Source organism: Canis lupus, chromosome 36 (genome assembly GCF_011100685.1).
Source record: "Canis lupus familiaris isolate Mischka breed German Shepherd chromosome 36, alternate assembly UU_Cfam_GSD_1.0, whole genome shotgun sequence".
Taxonomy (NCBI): Eukaryota; Metazoa; Chordata; class Mammalia; order Carnivora; family Canidae; genus Canis; species Canis lupus.
In genome coordinates, this window is record NC_049257.1 from 9,192,890 (window position 1) to 9,210,004 (window position 17,115).

The 17,115-nt window shown below is 35.3% G+C and overlaps 1 long non-coding RNA gene across 4 annotated transcripts in view; it reads left to right on the top strand.

Moving 5' to 3' along the window:
- The window catches only part of LOC102151811, a 41,675-nt gene that overhangs the window by 20,507 nt on the left and 4,053 nt on the right, over nt 1–17,115 (top strand). For all 4 annotated transcript variants that reach the window (XR_005384609.1, XR_005384610.1, XR_005384608.1 and 1 more), the window contains 2 exons: nt 9,568–9,690; nt 16,946–17,009. This is a non-coding gene — a long non-coding RNA (uncharacterized LOC102151811). The remainder of the gene's footprint in view (nt 1–9,567; nt 9,691–16,945; nt 17,010–17,115) is intronic.

A 17,115-nucleotide genomic window follows, 5' to 3' on the forward strand; every position in this document is an offset into this window, starting at 1 on the left:
ATAATGCCAATCATATCTGATGTTCCCAATGTAGTAGCTTCACCAGAGGAAATCAGTATGGCCCCTGATACCTGTTACTTAACAAATGCATTTTTTCCCTTTCCTCTGTTAGTAAACATAAACAGAAGCAGTTTCCTTCACAAGGCAGGGATATCAATATTCCTTTACTCTCTTGGCCCAACTTATGTCAGCTCATCTCTGTGTCACAAAATAGTCAGGAGAGAACTTGACTGCTCTGTTATTTCACAGAATAATATGAAATTGTTAAATGAGAAGAAGACACTTTAAATGTAAATGACATCTGATTGCTGCATACATTCTTCAGAAAAAAGAAAAATAGAAAAGAAAAAGAAAAGTAAGCAACATCTGTACCAAAGAGTCTGAGATAGATCTCATGAAAGTGCTGTCAGTTTAGTGAAGTTGCTAGCAGTCTAGTGGGTCTCCTGTCATGTCTTTAAAATGGAGCTGATTTGCTGTACTGCCCTTCACAATGAAAGGATCACAGTGCTTGGTGGGCCTTTTTGGATTTTTGGAGGAAACATTTGGGCATGCTACTGTGCTACTGTCATGTATTTAGAGAGTAACCTTAAAGTTCCAAGATTTAAGTGGGTCCTGTAGCAAGAAAAAGCTCTATGATTTGGCATTATGGCCTAACAAACCCAATGGCATTAGAAGTATCTGTGGCAGACTGACACATCCACTCCATTGTCTACTTTGTTCTGTACCCCAAGAGGCTAAACTACATGGACTGAATAGCAAGGTCATTTGCCTTCAATATGGAGCCTCTGGCAATTTCCAATAGGAGAAATAGTGTAGACCATAGAATTTTGGAGTAAGGCCATGCCCTCTCCTGCTAACAAACTAATCTCTGAAGAGATAAGCAGTCACTCACTTGCTATTGGACCTGGTAGAAACTGAGTACCTTACCAAAGGACTATGCAACCCTTTTGCTCATCTTTAATTAGTGTTACCTAATTCATAGGACCATAAAATTGAAAATGCACACAGCAACTCTATTATAAAATGAAAATGCCATAAATGATACCATGTATGTCTAGAGATAAACTGCAGAAGCAGATGGCTCGGATTCCTATCATATGGGCTTGACTTGCTTTGCCACCTTTTCCTTAACTCACACTTATGATCCTATGGAAGATTCCTTATGGCATGTTCCAACATAGGCCTCAGATGTAGCTACAAAAGTGAGAATGTAGCAACTGTTTTATGTAAATTAGCTGTATTTCATACCCCCTTACTATTTTATATGAATAGCACTCGTGATGGCTAATGTTTTAGATTTCAGGTTGGGAACATGACCCAACTGATATGAGCCTATTGATAACATGGAATCTGATGGGACTTAGTGTGTTGCATTCATTTCCTGTGGGCTGCTATAACAAATTACCATAAACTGGGTGGCTTAAAACAACAGAAATTTATTCTCTCACAGTTTTCAAGTCTAGAACACCAAAATAAGTAACACTGGGGCAAAATCAAGTGTTGACAAAGCTATATTTTCCTCAGAGCTCTGTAGTAGAATCTGTTCATTACCTCTTCCAGCCCTTGTCACTCCCAGCTTTCCTGGGCTTGTGGCTGCATCATTCCAATCTCTGCTTTTGTCTTCATATCACTTCATATCGCTTTCTCTTCTGCTCCTCAAATTTCCCCCATCAAATTTCCTTCTGCCCCTCTTTCTTATAGGAACACTTGTGGTGGCATTTGGAATTCACCCAGATAATCCAGAATAACATTCTTAACCACACTTGTAATGACTCTTTTTCTAAATAAGGTAACATTTACAGTTTCTAGGAATTAGGGCCTACTTCCTATTAATCTAGCCCACTACATTTCACTACTGTCTCAGGGCCACAAGTTTTGCAGCTGTTTAAGCACAATTATGTATGTTGAGATGCAAATGGTGTAGAATGTCCTAAATAACTTCCATCTGCTCCTCCACGTCCATTCTACCATTTTCCATAGCATTCTGTGCTCTAGGAAGCTAAACTGTATAGGCTATGTTACAAGCTCTTTTGCCCTTTGGCTTACACTTGAGTTCAGCCCAAATGGGGAACCTTGGTGAGAGATGGAAGGGAGAAAGGGGTATGAAGTCAAAGTATTTATTTTCCTATCTCTCTTATTTCCAACCCCTCACCAAAGAGGGTTTCTGCAACTCTCTACCAAAAGTTATAGGTCCTATTAGATGGCCCTCTCTATATAGTTCTTTTTTCTTGAGCTCCCTTTCAACACTTAATATTCTTCTTGCTCCCTCAGGCCTCAGGAAGGCTACAAAAGAGTGGTATGCCAGCAGATACTTAACAGCTGGGTCCCTAAAAACAATATGTATACATACTATAACAGATTTATAAGTGTGTAAGTTTGTTATAAATTTTCCAATATGAAGGATTCATAGAATATAATTTACAAATAAAAATAAAATATGCAGTATAATAAATTTCCTATAGCCAATTGATTTTCACAGAACGCTTTTGTTGATTTTTGCCAAACTCTTATGATTGACAAGTATAGATCCAACATGAATTTTGGTTGATGCTTTCATTTTTATTAGTGCTTACAATGAAAGTGAGACAAAAGGAACAGGTTTGGGAATTTGTAAATGATATAAATGACTTCTTAACTAAATTAGTAATAGTTTTTGACTACTAGAAGAGTATATTACCAGGTTTTAAAATTATTATTTATAATGTAATGGTCACAGACATCGAAACACTTTTAAGTATAATCTGCATTTTCTCGATCACTTTGTTAGGTCTATGCTAACTTCTGTGGTGTGAGTTCTCCATCCATGGCTGACTTTAAGCTACCAATGTGATATCATTGAATGTAAAGTTGAGAAGAGATCTGAAGCAGCCAATTATCTATTATTTCTGTCATACAGCTATAATAGACATAAATCTCTAGAAACATATGTGATAGAAAATTGTAGTAAAATAATTGAGAAAGAATGGATTTCAATATTTATTACTTTTACTTTTAGTATTTATTTAATCATAAATTTATATAGACTAATTTTTAATAATGGCTGCATTTGACAACTGGCTTGCAAATTGCCAAAAATATAATAGCCTATTCTCATAAGCCCTTTGGGTTGGTCCAGCACACCATTATAAAACAGAGTTCTGCTGTTCTTTATTGAAGGGTACTGTATTATCCCTTATGATATTCTGTATCTTGCTTACACTTTAAAAATAAATAGTTCCTTATTTAAACTCTCAACTTTATAGAAATAGATGATAATCCCAAGGAGTTAAAAGAAGAGAGATGATGCTCAAAACATTTGGAGATCAGGAAGAGAAGGAAGGAACAGTAAAAGAGACTGAGGAGTTTTAGCTTAAGAAGTAGAAAGAATGTAATGTCCAGGATAGAAAGAGAAAAAAATGTTTTAAGAAGGAAGCAATGATCAAATGCTTAGAGGTCGAGTAGAGGACTGATAACTAATCACTGACTTTGCCAAAATAGATATTGTGGGTAACTTTGATAAGTGAGCCTTCATTGGAGTTGTTGGGATAAAAATCTTATTATAGTGAGTTAACAATGAGAAGTGATTAAGTGATGACAGCAAATATAAAATGCTTTTATGATGAGTTTTGCTATTCAGAGGAGAGGCATAAAGGAGCTTTAACTTGAGGGATATGGAACTAGTCATTCACTTAACATGGAGGAAGACAAACATATGGGGACAAATACAAATAGGTTGGCGTATGTAGTTGTTGGAATATCATGTGGCTGTGTTCTCACTGCTTCTGTTTGCTCAAGTAAGTATTAAGCAATGTCATTAGTTGAAAGTAAAAAAAGAAAGGAGTGTTTGAGGTTTTAGGAGTGAAGAGATGTGAAATAGTCTTCATTGTTTTTGAGTTTTTGTTGTAGGGAGAAAAAAAATTGAACAGGAAAATGTGGTAGGATTGCATGGATAATGTACAAAGAGCAAAACTGCATGCTCAGAGCCTTGCTCAGTACTTGGTACATATCAGGAGATTCATTTATTTGTTTACAAATGTTTTTCCAGTGTCTACTTTGTGCTGAGCACCCTTCTAGGCACTGCAGGTAAAAGCAAAAAAAAAAAAAAAAAAAAAAAATAGAAGAAAGATCCATGTCTGCTCTTTGATACATTAGAACAGGAGCTGGCCAACTTTTTCTGTACAGAGGCAGATATTATATATTTTAAGCTTTGTGAGCCAGGTGGTCTTTGTTGTAACTATTCAACTCTATCTTTGTAGTACAAAACAAACCATAGACAATACATAAGAGGATGCTATTGTAATAAAATCTTATAAAAACAAGGGGCAGATTGGATTTGGCCCACAGACCATTGTTTGCCATCCTCTATGTTAGAGGGTTTTCACTGCAATGAAGGCAGGAAAGCACAGAAGGGGGTAGGAAGTACTTAAGTTGAAGAATCTTTTTTTTTTTTTTTTTTTAGAATTTTATTTTTAAATGCAATGAGCTGGTGAGGTCATGTTGAGAAGATATCATTTAAACCAAAGCTTAGAGAAGGTGAAGGACTAAACCATGTGGATGAGTGTTCTGAGAAGAGACAACAGTGTAAAAATTCTTGCAAGAGTGTACCTTGTGTTTATATATCAAGGTGGCTGAGCAGAATGAAAGAGAAGTAATATTAGATGAAATCAGGGATTTAACAGGGAAAAGGATAACTGAGGCTCTTACAGACTCCTGTTAAAGACTAAATTAAATGGAATATCATAAGAGGGTTTTGAGCAGGAACTGACATGATTTGAATTGCAGGATTTATTGAGATAAATGGGGACAAGGTTAGAGTCAAAAATAATTTTTGAATGAATAAGTGAGTGAATGAACAAATGAATATGATTAAGGATACATTTCATAAAATTGAATATTTGAGATCGGAAATACCAACTGGGGGAGTCTGGAGGAAATCATAGAAGCTAGAGGCAAGTATAGAATGAAGGAAAAATTATGGCTAGAACATTAGGAATAACCAGACCAAGGGTCTACAGACAAAAAGGAATTAGTGAAGTTGGTAGAAAAGGAATAATGAGAAAGCACCGTGTTTTGGTATTTACTATATTTTTCATGTCCTTGGAGAGAGAAGTTCAATAGATGATGGACTAATCACATAATTTTTCTACAGAAGAAAACTTTACTTTGTTAATGAAAACAAACGAAAAAGATGGGAGGGTAACGTGAGTGGAAAGCTGTAGACCTCAGAGGAATTAACATTTTTCTACAGCTTGCATCATATGAGTAAGCCAATGAATTAATTTCATTATAATCATAATATCTAATTAAGTATTTTTATTAATTCATTAATGTTCATTGGCCATTCATATTTGCTAAAAATTCTGCCAGGAATTGATCTCTTCATTACAGTTCAACACATTTTGCTGGAGATCGGTAATGACAGTGATGTGCAATGCTATTTACCTATCTACAGGAAATTCTGGAAGATTCCAAAGAAATTAAGAGGTCAATATATCTGTGTAACTAATCAAAATAAAAAGGTTAAATGAAATATCACCGGCCTCTTATGTTTTTGTTGTATTTTATGTTTGAGCACCACAGTCTTTCCAGATATTAACCAAGGAGTTTGTAGGTAAAGGCAACAACAGTAACAAAAGCCAAAATGATATGATGAAGCAAAAAGAAAAGAGTAGAAGTGAAACAAAAAATCATATAATAATTATTAGAGTAGATGAAATGGAATTCAGGTCACATGCTATCTTAATTCTATTTACCTATTCATATTTTCTAGGAAGTGTCTTATTTATAAATATGCATATAAGAATTTATAATTTTTGTTAAGGTCTTAAACATGTGTTAGTGTTCTCTGATTTTAGACTTCTAAATATAGAAGTTTTCTGCTTATTAGCTTATTAGCTTATTAGCTGCTTATTAGGTGTCTGGAGGTATGCTGGCCCATGTGACCTGTTACTATAATTTACTTATAAAATTGGTAGTCCCAGGTTTCACATTTTTTTTTATTATAACACATTTAAATCTTTGAACTATAATATTGAATAAACTCTGGAATGACTTTGAGCTCTGGATGTTGAGCTTGGTAACCTTGAACCTCCCATAAATTGGAGAAAACCTCTAAAAGAGCCAAAACAAAGCTCTTGACTTTCTAAATATAACGTTTGTTTGACTCCCTGACTTAATTGTGAACTCTGTTGTTTTTCCTTGACTGGTTTGCCACTATCATTTGAAGTTAACCTTTTTTCTACTCAGTTGAAAATCATGCTTCAATGGATTAAAAGACAAAATTGCATTTCTTCTAATTAAATCTTTAAAAGTCTTTAAGGTGTGTCTTGAAAAAACAAAAACATTTGTGTATGTTAATTCTCCTAAATTATGATCAAGGATAATGAATCCCTCCTTTACCTGTTTGTCCTTCCTTTTCAGTCTGTTTGACAATAAATTTACTATGTTGCTTAAATTCGGACTTTAATTCTTTAGTTTTATCTCATCAATCTTCATTTTTATATTTTAGTCTTTCAAATCTATTTTTCATTCTGTGAATATGGCTTTTAAAAATAAAAAAGTTACACATGCTTATTGTAACAAAATAGATCAATAGAGATTGTTTTAAATAAAACACAAAAGTTCTTTTGCACTTTGCCTAATCCCAACCACTTCCTAAAAGGAGTTTTTCTGGGGATCCCTGGGTGGCTCAGCGGTTTAGCGCCTGCCTTTGGCCCAGGGCATGATCCTGGAGTCACGGGATCGAGTCCGGCGTCAGGCTCCCGGCATGGAGCCTGCTTCTCCCTACTCCTGTGTCTCTGCCTCTCTCTCTCTCTCTCTCTCTCTCTCTCTATCATAAATAAATAAATAAATCTTTAATAAATAAATAAATAAAAGGAGTTTTTCTGAAGTTTGGTAGTGGAATGATGTCATGTTTCTAGCCTGTTTTCTCTACGTATAAACATACATTCAAGGGCACCGGAGTAACTCAGTCGGTTAAGTGTCTGCCTTTGGCTCAGGTCATGATCTCAGTGGGAAGACTACTTTTCCCTCTCTCTCTGCCCCTCCCTCTCACTCATGCTCTCTCTCTCTCTCTCTCTCTTTCTCTCAAATCTTTAAAAAAGCATACATTCACATTCATGCTCACGTGTGTTCTACAGCTTGTATTTTTGAATTCTTGTGTATGGCAAAACTAAACACTATTATTGAGAATGAGTGAAATGTTGAGTGGGTGAATGGGTGGATAAATAATAAATATACATATATTTCATGAAATACTTGAGTATTTCAAAAATATAGCTACCATATACCGTAACTTATTTTCTCCCCTTTTTTTTGTAATAGTGATTTAGTAAAATGGTTTTTTAAACATTTAAAAAAATACTTAAAGCCCACATTAGAAATTAAGCAGACTAACAGGTGACAAATGATAATTTGTATTTTTCATTTTCAGGAATATTAGGTGTCTTTTGCTTAATATTTATAAGCCAATTAGATTCAAAGTATAAGTGAAAAAATACAGTATTAAGAGAGATACAGATGATTTCATTAAATCATGTTAGCATTTGTAGCATGCCATTTACTGCCTTGGTGTAAGTAGATTGCTCTCACGTTACATAATTTCAAGTACAGATCCAGTGACTTCTACTGCAGTACTTTCTATAAAGAAACATGGAAAAATGTGGACACTGTTACTATGCTTTTGCTACTTATGAACAAATTACAGTCATTTGGCTTATAACATACATGTAATATCTCTTCAGGATTTATTCTATGTATATCAAAACATTAATTTTGAAACACTAAGGTTCTGTAAGTGCCTGTGAATTCATAATACACAGGATGCCTTGCAACAAATATATATTCAGTTCCGAACATTATTGGTGTTTCCAATTTCAATAACTATAATATTATCACCTTTGGACTTTTATGGCATCTTTCATCCGTGGATCTTAAAGGGCTTTACAAACATTAATTCGCACAACATTCTTGTGAGGTACAGAAATATCATTAACCCCGTATTACAGATGAGGAAACAAGCGCAGAAAGGTTAATAATACATGCACCACTTTCTACTTGTACGGTGCCTTTGATTCAGGGAACTCTAAGTACCCTGGAACCTTTATTATGCCAGTAGAGAACAGAACTAGCACAGAATTATAGATTAACTCCTGGCCGACTTTTACCAAATAATACGTAGTTTGAGAAATCACCCCCATAGTATAGATCAATAGATACTATTGAGTTACATTCAAATAGTTTTCAGTTTAATTGGGAATCGTGAATTCAGATTTATCCTTAACTTTCTCTTTAGTTTTTCTCTCTAGTTTTACTTTTCTCTCTAGGTATGATTAGGTAATTATGCAACATGGGCAACAGACTATATAAAACTGTGTTTTGCATTAAAAAAAATAGCACTTCAGAAGTAATTAACATACAATGACATGATACCGGGTTTGTAGCTGTATGCTTTCTATGCGTTAGTGGTTAGTCCTTTATATTAAAACCAGAAAATAAGCAATTTAAGCATCATCATGTATTTTTATAGTCTTCATCATCTTTGTTAAATTTGTTAACGTCTAAACCAGTTTTAATATCTTCCTACTATGTAGAGCTCAGTCTTCAATATTCACATATTTGCAGTAGGATTCCCTACGGTTACCAGACAAGGGGCCTAGATCTGAGTCACCCACAGCCAGAGTTTTCTCTATCACTGATTTCTTCGTAAAAACACCAGCGCTCACGTTTCCAGTACATCTTCATACAACTTTCTTCTCATTCTTTTTACTATTGGAATTTACTGCGGGATCCTTTAGTATTATTCTTCTGCCTCCTTGCTTCCCCATCTGAGAAAGGTTGTTTATAGTTTTTGTGTCCTGAAGGACTCCAGGTCCTGTGCTAGGCACTGGGAACACAGTGGTATATGGGACAGGTGGGCTTAAAGGAGCTTATCATGTGGATGTGGAGACAGACATTAAAGAGGAAGTTGTAACTGTGTTAATTACATGACCATGCAAAATCTCTGTGGAAAAAAATGAAGTCTGTAAATGGTTAACCCACAGGCTGGCAGCACAGTATTTGCCTCACTTAAGAGAGAAGTGGAATTGTGAGACCCTTGTAGTGGTGATTCAAGGGAAAAGAAAATACCTTGATTACTTCATGACTGTCGACAGATTCTGAAAAGTGATCCTTGGCGTAGAGACCAGCAGGGTGGAGGAGCCGTGCTTAGTCATACAGGACAGGCTTAGGTTGACATATCTCAGAAGTACTTAAGATGGGCCTGGAGGGAAGCTAGGTGGGATGCTTGTGTCAAAATGTAGATAACTAAAATACCAGAAAGCTGGTACAGGAGAAGAAAATTATTTTTTTGCTTTTCTTTTCCTTTCAATATGCACGCATACTTGCAGAAAACCTCTCCTGGCCAGTACAGTTGCTTCTTCTTAGACTTACACACTGTCTTCCCTCATCATTGCTTTCTGGGAGTCTCCTCTCTGAATCTTTCCTTTATCTATTCCTTCTGCAGCCTGATCAGGCAATAAGGAGCTGGTGCTGAATGCTCCTGCCCCCCCCTCTTTCCCCTTTATATTAACTGACTTTCATCCCTCACAGGAGAAGGATTGCCACCGAAGGAGCAAAGAGTCTTCTAAAGACGTGGTTGTGGGTTCCAGAACAGTTTTGCTTCAGGCTACCACACTTTGCCTTAATTGTGCACAAGAGGACTTGGGATGATACGTAAGTACACATACGTTTGAAAGGAGCGTTGCTCACAATATACTTCATTGAGAGGTGGCAAGAACATCTCTGTTGATATGCCCAGATTTTCACATAGGCGCAGAGATTTTTCAATGTTACACTTCATCTCAACAAATTAAGTAGAAAGCTGTATTTGTTTTTAGGGACGGCTCTTCGGTATTGGCCTGATATCATCAGTAGGCTGAACAGTTTCTAATGTGATCGAAGTTAAGCCTTGCTCTCCTTTACAGGATTTGATAAACATGTTAAGTAGGCCAAAGAAAGAGAGATTGATGAATAGGACGCAGGTCATGTAGCCAGAGAGAGATGGAATAGAAGCAGACTCAGTTTGTGTTGCGGTGCTCTGTAGAAATGGGACTCAATCCCAAAACAAGCTTAAACATGCCAACTTCAAAACCACACGGAGTTGGGTTCAGTCCCACTATAGCTACTCACGTATGTGTCCTAGTCCAAGCGACTTAAACTTTGAGCTTTGGTTTATTCATCCATAAAATAGGGTTAATATTACCTATTTGATATGACTATTTGGAGGCTTCAACTAGAGATGCAGTGTTATAAATAGTCCCCAAGGAAGTCATCATTTACTGGTTTTTATTTGTATGAAAACTATATAGCAGGGATACAGAAACAACTGTCATTCCCCTGGTCACACAGGGTTTCTAAATATGAATGAGATCAGTGCCAGTTTCTAATTCTTAATCCACTTTGCAAGCATAAAATAAATGTGCCCTAAATATTTATTACCAGTATATTGCATAGAGATGTATTTATTACCTGTATTTCTTTCCTGTATTTATTACCAATATATTGCATGAGATGTTTGCAGCTAATTCAGACTATTTATTGATGCAGCCTAAAGAATCCTGATATTCTGTATCTCAATCATCTTATGATCTAGCTTTCATCAAATGTAAATTACCTACCCAAGGTCACACAGCTAGTCAGTGCTAGAGTATAGAACAGAATATAGGTCTTATGACTTCTAATCTCAGGCCTTACCTACCAAATCACACAGCTTTTGAACACACTTAACAGGCTTATCATTTCCTAAGCTTGAGAAAAACCTCACTAATATTATTAGAACATTCCAGGTCTCCTTTTCCATATTCATTTATGTACACCGATCGGCTCATTCTTTTCAAATGCCAGGGATGTATTGCTCACTAGAGGAACTTCAGTACCCAGCAGTCTTTAATGTAAAAGGCAAACCTTTCCACTAATGAGCAGTTTGTCTAGTGTTCTTAACCTTATCAGCAGTTCTTCAAGTGATAAAGGCTTAACTATTATGCACCGAAAGGTGTTGATAATTCTCAATCTTCATGCAGAAAATGGCTATTTTGTCACTTCTTACAGACTCCTGTTAAACTTAGCACACTGCTTACAAATTACCTTTCCTGTTCTGCAAAGCAGTCAGCTGGAAGTATCGGTGGGCCGGCAGCAGGTGGAGCCTCCTCCTGACAGGACAAGAATGATACCTGCTGCTTAATAGAAATAGAACCATCTGCAGTTTAATGATGTAGACCTGTCCCAGGAAATGGACTGAGTTTAAAGACGAAGTAGAGCAAAGAACATTTTTTTTTTCTTTTTAATAGGGAAAATAAGATTGAGTATCAAGGACCATACAATTGGAATCGAAGGCTGGAGGTTTTATCAACTCAAACGTTAGTACATAGCACCTAGAATTATTTTATTCCCTTGCTTCTGGGAATCCCTAACCACGGTGAGCCCTGAAACGTGGGCTCACAGCTCAGAGGGCCTTGGTGAGCCCTGAAACGTGGGCTCACAGCTCAGAGGGCCTTTCTTCCTCAGGCTTCTGGAACTGAAGAATGCAGGACAACATTGTCTCCATGTTGCTGCAAGAGAAACAATAAAAGCTTGATCAGCTGAATGCTTAAATATGGCTGAATGTTTGATGAGATGAAGATGTAATTTTGTCTATGTTCCCTAAGGATCTGGATTAAATATGACTACAGGGCCTAATCAAATAGCTAGTCACTGAACAACGGTCCCAACTGCATTTTTCATTCTAGGCATGCCTTTCTTCCCCCTCCTCTCCTCCAAGTACATTACTTATTCACTGGTTTGTCAGCAGTGTGCATTATTAGCGCTTGAGAGATAAAACTTTAAGTGTTGCTCCCAATTAGCACAACAGTGACCACGCACCATGCTCTGTGCTTAATGCCTGCTCTCAGAGAGGAGCTGGTTTTGAAGGTCTGAGGTGGAGGAGAAAAAAAATGAAACAGCTTAAGCATTCATTTTGAGTGGAGAGACAGCTCCTATTAACATTTAACAGCATTTGTGCAACTTGGTGCGGAGGTTATGATGCAAATGAGGAGGAATTAAAAGTGGCCAGGGGTTTGTCATTGATGGATTGCAGTCTGGCGGTGTTCACACTTCTGCGGTGTCCATCAGAAGCGATTACTGTGTAATTAAACCTTATTTCTCTACTCTTCAGTGCATAATTACTTTGTGAATGTAACCATCATCTAAAAAAGCTACCAAAATGCTTTAGCATTTAGTCTAGCAGTCATTTCCCCAGCTTGTGTCAGATATAACCATCAGACAGTGCAAAAGAACTGTCACTTTTAATAAGAGGCAAAAAATTAAATGAAACAGTATGCTTATTACAGGAAAATTAGGCGTTCAAGTGGTAGAGTCCTTTTCTGCTATTTGCATAATTTATTCTTTTTTGTCCCTCACACCAGAAGCTTCAGGCAATTTTCTTCACATTTAAATAGATCGCACATTTAAGGCTACTTAAGGAAAATTATCACTTTGCATATTTTAATTGTTGTAAAGAAAGTGAATAGAAGAGGTCTGCAGCTTGGACTCTTGAGTCGGTCAGATGCTCAACTGTCTGATTCTGGAGCTCCCCACTGCTGCACTAGAGATAACCCTACAGTTCACAGCCATCCACTTGCATTTCATCAGCATGCAAATGCAGCTCCAAGCACTACAATAAGTGGATCTTTGATATTTACAAACTAGCCACTAATAACGAAAACGTAATTTGTTTGACATAACTTTAGATTTTCTTATCAGTGTGCTTTTTTTTTTTTTCTTTTTAAGAGAAAAAAACCCTGATAAGTCCTTTAGGTTTAGAAAAACTAAGAGACAATCCACTGAAACTGGATAATGTCCTACAGGTTCTAGAAGTATGATATGCTGCAAAATCCTGTCAGTTCCTTTATTTTAGGAAGGCAGTCAACACTTGAAGTTCTTTTGTTTAATTTGAACTCACCTTTAATGAAATGAAAAATTCAGGTAAAAATTACAGTAAGAACTCTTTTCCCCATAAGAATCCCATCAAGTCCATGGTGTTTCAAATGAATGATTCAGTTACCAAGGGAAGGATGTAATGTTTCAGTGTTTATGTTGTAATTCAAAAAAGATGAGATCAACAGCACAGGGCATTGCAGAGCAAATGCTATAAATAGGCTCATGCTTGTACAAACTGTTAATTATGGAACTGGTGAAAAAGTTAAAAGGAGATTCCAATGAAAACTTTGATCAAAACATACTTGGCTTATTTATCGTACTTAAGTGGGTTAAAAAAATCTCAGTGGTATAATTTGCTTAGTTTTCATTACCAATTAAAAAAAAATTCCAAAGAGACAGAAAACTGAAGTCTTCATTTTGACAAGACAGCAATGCTTTAAAGTATATTAAGATGTGAATTTGATTAACTCAGCAACACTTTTGTTTAATTACAAACAATTATATGTTCCCTTTGGCTACTGGTCATTTTCATTTACAATGCCATTGTCCTCCTTAAGTGCAAATTCTTAACACTAATGAATGTCTGAGGGACTACAGTTAGCACACATTTGTAGACACTAAGCAAACATTTGTCTTTAAAAGTAAGTGAAGTAGGTCTTAGTTTACAAAAGCTATCAGTGTATGGCAAAGTAATATAAAACAATATGTTACAGAGACTACCAAAGGTTAGTATAAGATATTAACTGATAATTTAGAAAGAAACCTACTGTCATTTTGACCTGAGACAACTTTTAGTTTATAATCTTTGTTTTCTGAACTTTGAAATGTTATACGGCATCATTTAAAGAGTAATAAAAGGGTTTTTCTTTTATTACCTTCAAAACAATGTCTTAGAAATGTGTTCTTTTTGCTTATTGTTCTTACTTAAAATACTCGGAGAAAAATTAAGTAAATTCTGGGGGAAAAAAAAAAAAAACTAAAAAAATTTTAAGAGATCTTCACAGTTCTCCAGAGGTCATGTGCAACTGGTCTTTCGTAGCTGCTTCTAGCATATTGAATAGAAACGAAAGAAGTTTTTTTTTTTTTTTTTCTGGCAGCATTCTTTGTATTACTGAGCATTTCGTTAAATCAATTGATAATTTCTCAGTTTGATTTTCTTCCTTTCCTCTTTTTTAATTTTTTTTTTATTTTTTGGACATGAGCTTTAACTGTGTTCCTTTAACACCCATTTGAAAGAGGCTTCACACATTCTTTGACTCTGCTCACCATGTTCTCCAGACTCCTACCACTGTCAAAATGACCATAGCCAGAAACAAGTGACCTCACAACAGAGTTGACTGTATCAGAGAATCAAATGCAGGGATGCACATTTCTGAACATACTATCCTGTGTTTACCTTTTGATATGGAATTGCTTGTTGTGATTGGAAACTGGAGAATATCTCTATCCCAGATGAGTTTCTTGAAGGCAGAAATTAGTATCTTCTTATGATATAACTTAGACCTTTAATAGTATTTCATAATGAAGGAGGGCCGGGTAATAGTTGAAGATGATGGGAGAAATTTGAAAGCGTATTTCTTCTAAGCAGTTGTCAAAGGTTCATTCATCTTTATAATATTCGTTTTAAAGTTTGCTTCCTTCTAGAAACAGGAAATAATGATAATACAGTAACTCATAGGTAGTGTGGTAGGGAATAATTGGCGAGTAAAGTCAACACCACCCTTATGGCATTCGCTAAATGCAAAGCGTTATCACAAATTTAACAACTATGACAATTTGCCTCAGCCCAATAGGTCAAAAGTGAAGTCCAGAAAGTTCTGGCACCCAATGTGGTATATTGTCACTCTAATTTTTAAGGACGCTGTCATGGTTTTTGAACGGCTAATAGTCATCTGTATAGTTAATCACTCTGACATATGTATTAGGTCAGTTGGGACTTTAGATAGTGTAATGTAGTGGTGAAGAACAGAATCAATGTACTGAGTTAAAAGTCTCACTCCACTATTTACTATCTACTGCATGTTGGATAAACTGCTAAATTTGCTGTTTCGGTTTTGTCCTCTGCAAAAATAAACATCTGCCTCACAGGGCTGTAGAAAAGATACAGTGAGATAGATAAAGCGCTCAGCACTGTGCCAAGTCCATAGTACATGTCTGAAAATGGTAGTTGTCATTAATATAACTATGACATGGTAAATTCACCTTTTTATATACATATCTCCAATAATGGAGGATTCACATTTTGCCTCATCTTAGCAAGAATGAAAATACTTTGAATTGTGAAAATCTTGAGTTTTTAAAATAATGTGAATCAAATTGATTATATATATATATAGCTGTTTATAGTAGAGAGATTCTTAAATATCTATGAATGCATCCTACTAATAATCCATATTTTCCAAGCATGAAATTTATAATTGATTTCATTGGACTCTTAAATAATTTCTTTTAAATCTAAGCATTGTGAGACATTGTAGTGGAAATAGTATTACCCACTTGTTTTTCTTTTCTCTAGTTTGTTAATTTTTATGACTTTTTTCCCCTAAGAATAATCAGCCTTTCATTCATTGAGACTATGAATTTATAAACAATAAAACCCTTAAAATTGTAGATTCCCAGCCAGAAACATGTATTTATTAGATTTGCCATTCCAAAAACCTAACACCCATCACTGACATTTAACAACTCTTTCATATTCTGTAGAGGAGAGAAACTAGCTTAGAAGACTTTCCATCAAACTGCACTTACCAAAGCATTTCAAAAGGGTATTTAATTTTGCCTACTACCACTCTTCTACTCCTTAGTGTTGTTCATTGTCACATAAGTGGTTTCGTTTGCATTGTTATTCTGAAATATTAAGCATATTTTTTAGTTTGTTTTTAGGGAAAATAAAGATATTAGACCAATTTTAAGATCAATAAATAAAACACCATTTACTCCATGATAAAGCCCATTTAGTCTATTTCTATCCTTTCTAACCATCCTCACTCTCTATCACCCCCACTCCCACCTCCTTCAAACTTCTTTAAAGTCCAGGACTTAATACCAGGAAGAGTAAAGTGTATATATATATATATATATATATATATATATATATATATATAAAGTAGCAGTGATATGATGAATCCACCTCCCAGAATTGGTATGGATGACATACATATTGGGTCAACTGGATTTTAGACAGTATAAAATTAATTCATCCAATATATATAAGAATATTTTTACTTAATTGCGTGAATTCAATCCTTTAGGAGGCACTTATCTGATCATCCACCTGTGTTTATCAGAAAGGAAATTATGTTTTCTAAAAATAAAGGAAATGTGTAGATATGCATCCTCCCAAGTTTACAAGCCACCTAGAGAATAGGTCATTGAAACTCTATGGCTTTGGTTGGAATGCAACCAGCACCAAGTGGTAATGTGAACGTCACTGTTAGGAAGAGGTTAGATAATCTTTCCATCTCAGTGGTCAGGAAAAACAATTTTATCATTTTAGCCGTTGACTTGAGGATCACTTACTTAAAATTAAAACTTAACTACTAAAGTATTGATTTATTAATAATCCAGACAACTTTTTAATGCAAGCTTTATTTTTTTTAGAGCAGTTTAAGGTTCCCAGCAAAACTGAGAGGAAATTACAGAGTTTCCATATATCCTGGCTTAATTTTAGGTCATTTAACTAGCATACACAAGGGTCTTAGAATATATTGTAGACTTAGGTTACCTTATAGTTGGTAGAAATTTTCTAAGGCTCACAATCACCGCTGAATTAATCATGTGTCTTTATTATTTACTCTTTACAGAACTGAGAGATGAAATGCATTTATAGTGAACTGAGTGAATATTTGGTTACCTAATATGATTTGTATTTAAATGAAGTCTTCTGGCATTATTTGGGATAATTTGGCTAAACATCAGGTGATATGATAATTAGGTATTTAATATAATGTGAATGTAGATGTCATTATGGTATTTTATTGGTTGTGTTATATTTTCATAAATTTTTTAATTGCAGATATTCACAAAAAATGGACTGAAATTGAAGAAAGGGTGAGGGTACAAGGGATGATCTAAATCATGTACGTATGTATTATCTTTTTATCACCTCGATGACTTTTATTTATTTTTATGACGTTGATTAAAGATCCTGGTTTCAAATTCAGTTGCACAGCATTTGGTAGCAAT